The 6,726-nt window shown below is 37.0% G+C and overlaps 1 pseudogene; it reads left to right on the top strand.

Moving 5' to 3' along the window:
- Positions 1–3,405: 3,405 nt before the first annotated feature.
- On the top strand, positions 3,406–4,364 carry LOC131168420 (pentatricopeptide repeat-containing protein At4g21705, mitochondrial-like; annotated as a pseudogene).
- The last annotated feature ends 2,362 nt before the right edge of the window (positions 4,365–6,726 follow it).

Raw genomic sequence — 6,726 nt, 5'->3', positions numbered from 1 at the left:
AAATATATGTGCATCTTACATTTCCATCAGATTTGTATGCCCATGCTCATGCTTTCTTCAAACACTTATCCTTATTCCTTATTTGAAATTCTTATACAGTAAGCTCAATTTTCTTTAGATTTTCTTTCTTTTGATTTTAGATAATTCTTTTGCATATGAATACCAAAATTCATATGGCTTTTCAAATCTCAATACTTTCACAGTTTTAGCCTTGTTCAATCCAAACATTCTTGACTTGTGGCCAACAATGTCATTCTTGTATTTATTTGTTTCAATATTATAGTTGTCAATAAGCTCATAAACTCTTCTTTAAGATTTTCCATTTCAACTAGTTCAATATCCTTGTATTAATTGGGATTAAGTGACTTTCAATATATTGAACAAGGAGAAATTTTCTTATTATATTTAAATTTGACTATCTTGAATCTTGTAGACTATTACTAATATCTTTGGAATGAACTAGGCCTTTTATCTAGGTACCCATACTTTCTTGGGTCTGGATGGTTTAACAAGTGATGTTTCTTTTATTCTCTAAACTTGTCTGATTTTTACACCCTTTCTTTTTAATGGACATTCAAACTTAATGTGTCCTTTCTCTATACATAAAAAATATATAGTATGTGTGTAAGCATTTGAGGAGGTGCTAGCATAGTCTTTGGAGGCTTTTACAAAATACCCCATGTAAAGGTTCGTTTTCCTTGTATTCTCAACTCCATTGAATCATATGTCTTCTTTATTCAAGGACATTATGCTATGGGCGGAGCCAAAATAAAGCAGGGGAGAGATTGGGTGGCCCTTCGAAATCTGGAATGGCACTGCTGCAGGGGGGAGACCGAGATGACTCTTCGTAATCTAGGAAGTGAGGTAGATTGAAGCAAACTCTAGCGTCTGCAGGAGGTGAATCATATTGAATGGAAGCTTGCGTCCGTGCGTGCACGTGTGAGCGGAGGATAACTGGGGCTGGGTGCTAGGCCAAAGCCCATTTAAGTCTTGTACTAGTTAGTTTCTTTATTGTTGCTTCTGTTACAAGTTGTTAGCTATTAACGGGGTGACCAGCGGGTAGAGGTTAGTTAGAAAATTGGGAATCTATTTGTTTCTTTGTTTCTTTGGAGAGTGGCTCTCTCGAACCAGCCAACGTGTAACTTCATTTCCATTTTTATTGCATTCAGTAAATCTCCGTTCAATCATTCATTCCATTCATTTCATTTTCTTATTGAAATTCATACAATCATATAGCTCACACTAGTAGATGCATTACAATTGGTATCAGAGCCAAATGCCTACTACCATGGGAGAGGGAACTCGCATGAACCAGATATTGGAGTCCATCGCTGCCCTGAAGAGATCACAAGAAAAGCATCAGAAAGTTCAGCAGGAGATGCAAATCACTCAAGAAGAACAACATAAGCTACTTATCACCATGACTGAACAGTTGAGAGCTCTTTTTGAGAGTATGAAGCTGCTTGGCAAGCAAGAGATCAACTAGCCCCTTAGTCTCACCACCCACAATTCCAACAACAACACCCTGCTCGGCAACGATCAGAGACAAATGTTGTCCTCGGAGCTCGTCTCTGCCATTCACCAAATCAACATCAATGACGCAGCTTTACTCACCTACACTCAGAATCTGGGAGCACCAAGCTCATCAAATCCGGTCAAGGCACCTGCTAATCAATAGATGGTCGCTGGAACCAACACCCCTAATGCAAAGATTCTAATGAAAGGTGAGGTGGTCGATGAGGAGGCGGTTGATGAGATGGATGGTGATGATCAGTGCGATATCGTGGAGCTTGACGCTATGGAGTCGCTTTCCGAACACATCCACTTCTGCGGGATATGCGGAAAGGGGTTTAAGTAGGACGCCGGTCTAAAAGCGCACATGCACACACATGGAAATGCTACACATTCTTCAGGTAGGAAAACCCAGGTGTTGAACGATAATCGTCTGTTGAATTTTCATTATGACCCTATTTCTCGTCTCGGACAAGGCTACATAAAATTAAGCCTTACAACAAAGATTTATGCTTTCAAGCAAACTACAAATTTGGTGTGTTTGACCCTAGAGACTATACACCTATATCGATGGATCCAGATAATATGTTGTGGTGGGAGCATATTATGTGTGTAAAGTATTCAAAGCCGCATCCCATACAGTGTCCAATTTGCTTGAAATATACTTTGTGTCCCCAGATAACCTCATGCGAGCATATTTTTTATTTCCCGTGCATTCTGCAGTACTTGTTCATAGGTCTAGAGGATCATAGAGATAATGCCCACTTCCTGAAGGAAATAGAGGATGCTCAGAGGATCTGCAGGACTATGATCAATTGTTTTGAAAGAGCAAACCTTCCTAATGCAACTGAAGAAGAGAGGAAAAGAATTCTGCATTTCATAATTGTTTGTGGTGGCCCAATAAGTGTGGAGTTTGCAGTAGAGCTTCATGGTTTTTTAAATAAAGATCTAGCTGAGTTGTATCTTGCGCTTAAGGATCTTATGAAAATTACACTTCTTGAAGCAGGCGACTATATCTTGAACATATTTGACAAAAGAATCACTACTTTTTCTGAAGAAAAATTTTAGAGAGATCGTATCCATTTGAAAACAGGATCCATGGTAGTGAAAGTCACCGACAAAGAAATTTCTACTAAGGAAAAAGGAACTGGTGAAACTTTATCCGTACCATATGGAATGGTACTCTGGTCAACTAGCATCGGGACTCACCCAATCATAATGGATTTCTTGAAGCAATAGGGCCAGACTAATAGGGGTGCTTTAGCAACTGATGAATGGCTAAGAGTGGAAGGCTCTGTAAACACATATGCCTTAGGTGATTGTGCCACAATAAATCAATGCAAATTTACGAAAGATATTTGGGCTATATTTAGGAAGGTAGATGAGAACAACTCTGGTAGTCTAAATTTAAAGGAATTTAAAAATGTCATGAATGACATTCATGAAAGATGCCCTTAAGTGGAGATCTATCTGAAGAAAAAGCAGTTAAAAAATATCAATGGTTTACTAAAGTGTGCTTATGAGAATCCCGAGAAACAGTGGATCGATATTGAAAGGTTCAAAGTGAACACAAAAACACCCCCTAAATCTACTAATACTCTCTCTGAAAATGATGTCCATTGTTTTACCAACTTACTTGGAGTTGATGATACTGATGATCAAACAATTAAAAATGAAAAAGGTGTGTTCGTTGGATATGAGAGCAGAATAGGGGCTATAGAGGGACATAGAAAAATGAACTCAACAATGGCTCATGAATGTGCAAGTTGTTCAGCTGAACCGCAACCTATGGATGATGGAAAGGACGATTCTATGAACTTAAAAAAAGAAAATGAGTCAATTTATGTGGATTGAGTTTGTGATTGTAGCAAAGTTGCTAATGATATGTCCGTCATGACTTATATGAGCAACACCCATTCTAACCTGCAAAATCTTGGGGATGAAGAGATTTATGAAGGCATAAATGATCTAGAAATCAATGGCAACAAGAAAGTACAGGAAGATTGTGTTGGTGTTGTTGGTGATCGTGCTGTGCAGTTGGATTTGATTGGTAGTGTCTATGGGTTGAATGTTGTAAAGAGCTACTTCATTAACATGAGTGACCAAGATAAATGTGACAAAACATATGGTGCTCTTCTAAGTTGTTATGTTAGGGAATGCCTTGTTGATAAATCCCTCGCTCATGTGCAAAAGATGAAGGAGAATGGATTCTCTCCTAATAATTTTAGCGACATAATTTGCATTAACTCATATAGGGCAAGATCTGATATTAAAACATGGAGAAGCTTCTAGAAGAAATGGGGAGTGAACCTCACATCTCTATGGGCTGGAGCACTTACACCATGGTGGCCAATTTCTACATTAAAGCAAGTATCAATGTGAAAGCAGCTGCAACCTTGAAGAAAGCTAAGGAGAAGATGGATAAAGATGCGCTTGGATACAATAATTTGATTTCACTCTATGTGAGTCTTGGGAATAAGTCAGAGGTAATGCGACTATGGGGTCTTGAAAAAACTGCTCTGAAGAAACAAATAAACAGGGACTATATGACTATTACGGGGTCATTGGTAAAGCTTGGTGAACTTGAAGAAACTAAGGAATTGCTTAAAGAGAGAGAGTCATCTTGCCACTTATATGATTTTCGGATGCCGAATACACTCCTTATTGGGTATTCTCGGAAGAGACTAGTTGAAAAGACTAAAGCAAGGCATAGAGAAATAGTTGATAAAGGGAAAACTCCCATTCCCTACAGTTGGGGAATCTGGGCTGCAGGGTATGTTGGGAAGCAAAAAAATGGAGAAGGTTGTATAGAGTGCATAAAGGACACTCACCTTGTGGGCAAGGTGCTCTAAAAGGGAGGGTATTGCTATGGGCAGAGCCAGAATAAAGCAGGGAGGGAGACTAGGGTGGCCCTTTGAAATCCGGAATAGCAGTGCTGTAGGGGGGAGACTAAGATGACTCTTCGTAATCTAGGAAGTAAGGCAGATTGAAGCAAACTCTGGCATCCGCAGGAGGTGAATCAGATTGAATGGAAGCTTGCATCCGTGCGTGCACGTGTGAGTGGAGGATAACTAGGGCTGGGTGTTGGGCCAAAGCCTATTTGAGTCTTGTACTAGTTAATTTCTTTATTGTTGCTTCCGTTACAGGTTGTTAGGTATTAAGGGGGTGACCAGCGAGAAGAGGTTAGTTAGAAAATTGGGAATCTATTTGTTTCTTTGTTTCTTTGGAGAGTGGCTCTCTTGAACTAGCCAACCTGTAACTTCATTCCATTTTTATTGCATTCAGTAAATCTCCATTCAATCATTCATTCCATTCATTCCATTTTCTTATTGAAATTCATAAAATCATATAGCTCACACTAGTAGATGCATTACACATTCTTTGTGTGCCAATCATTTTATCAAGATTTCTTTTCCTCCAATGAAATTGTAAATTATTTTATTTTGATCCTCAATTTTCTTTTCAAGATCATAGATTTTCGAGTCTTGTGTATTTTTACCTTTTTCTTGATTTTGACACATTTTGCTAATTTTGTTTTCTAGTTCAAAAATATATAGATCTTTCTCATTATCAATGGAAGTTTGAGATCTTAGATCTTCCAATTCTTTCATTACCTTTTCATTATTGTTTTTTAATCTCTTGATTTTTATATCATTTTCTCTTTCAGCATGATTTTTAGATTACAATTCTTTCATACCAGCTTCATTCTTATTTTTCAATTAAGTGTATCGTTTAGTTACTTTAACTAGAATTTTATGAACCTTGAATAGTTCATTTTGTAATCCTTCATAAGATGGCATGCTCTCGTCATTGGATTCATCATATGAGCAAGATTCATTGTATGAGTCATTTAATGATTTATATATGGAACTTTGTTCTTCATCATCATCCCATGCCATAAAGCAAGTATAAGGAACTTCTTGGTCACTTGATTCACTTTCTAAACTACTAGAACTTATATTGTCCCATGTAGTTGCCTTCATTGCCTTTTTCTTTTTCGTCTTAGAATCCTTCTTAAGTTGTGGACAATCCAGTTTAATATGCCCAACTTCTTTTTACTTGTTTCCTCTTCATCTGATTTGGAGTCCTTGAATTTTCTTGTAAATTTATTCTTCTTTCTAAGGATTTTTGCAAGGTTCTTGGTTATGAAGGCTATATCATTTACATCCATCACTTCTTCATCTTCGTCAATAGCGCTTTCACTTGAAGCTTTGAAAGTAATGGATTCCTTTGGTTTTAAATTTTGCACTTCTTTTGTTTATTGTCATCTCATATGTGAGGAGAGAACCTATTATTTCATCTAGGGAGGTATTTTTCAAATTTCTTCCATCTGTAATTGTTGTGCCCTTAGGTTCCCAAATTGGTGGAAGTCCTCTACGGATTTTTTGGATCATTTCATAAGTTGAGTAATTCTTTCCTAAGGCATTGAGGGAGTTTATAATATGGATGAACCTAGTGTACATACTAGTGATGGTTTCATCTAGGTTCATCCTAAAGGCCTCATACTCGCTTGTTAGCATGTCGATTCTATTATCTCTAACATCAACCATTCCTTCATAGGTTACCTCTGGTTTATCCCATATTTCTATAACTGATTTACATGTTATGACCCTATTGAATTCATTTACATCAAGAGCACAATATAGAGCATTCATAACACTTGAATTTACTTGCAACATCTTATGGTCATTGTCGGTCATCTCTTTTTCCTCAACATATGTATTTCTATCACAGGAAACAATCTCAATGATCTTTAGAGCACAAGCAAATGTCTTAAGAATAATTTTTCAAGTATCAAGTATAAGAGATATTCAAATTCTAGCTTGTCAAAAATGAAATAGCCAATAGCACAAGACAAGCCCTTGAATCTTACAACAAGAATGCAAGACTCACTAGCTCAAGAGTTTTCCCAAAAGAATTATGGATTAAATACCAAGGGAAAACTCTAGCTCACTTTTCTAAAAATCAATTTCATATAGGAATGTGCAATGAGAGTGTGAGCTTTTGTAAATGAAATGGATGATCTTAAAACACTCTTACTTAAATGATTTTGCAAGAGAGAATCAGTAGGAGTAAAAATGTAAGCTTGTAAGAGTAAGAGTATAAAAGAAATTTGCAAAGATTTTAAGAGAGTTTTTGTTAATCAAGTTTGTTAATCCCTTCTTAATCTCTCCAAATGAATGAGTATTTATAGATATTCAACAAATTATAACC

Source organism: Malania oleifera, chromosome 11 (genome assembly GCF_029873635.1).
Source record: "Malania oleifera isolate guangnan ecotype guangnan chromosome 11, ASM2987363v1, whole genome shotgun sequence".
Taxonomy (NCBI): domain Eukaryota; kingdom Viridiplantae; phylum Streptophyta; class Magnoliopsida; order Santalales; family Ximeniaceae; genus Malania; species Malania oleifera.
Note: the sequence above shows the minus strand (reverse complement) of the source record. Positions and strands in the feature narration are given on the sequence as shown.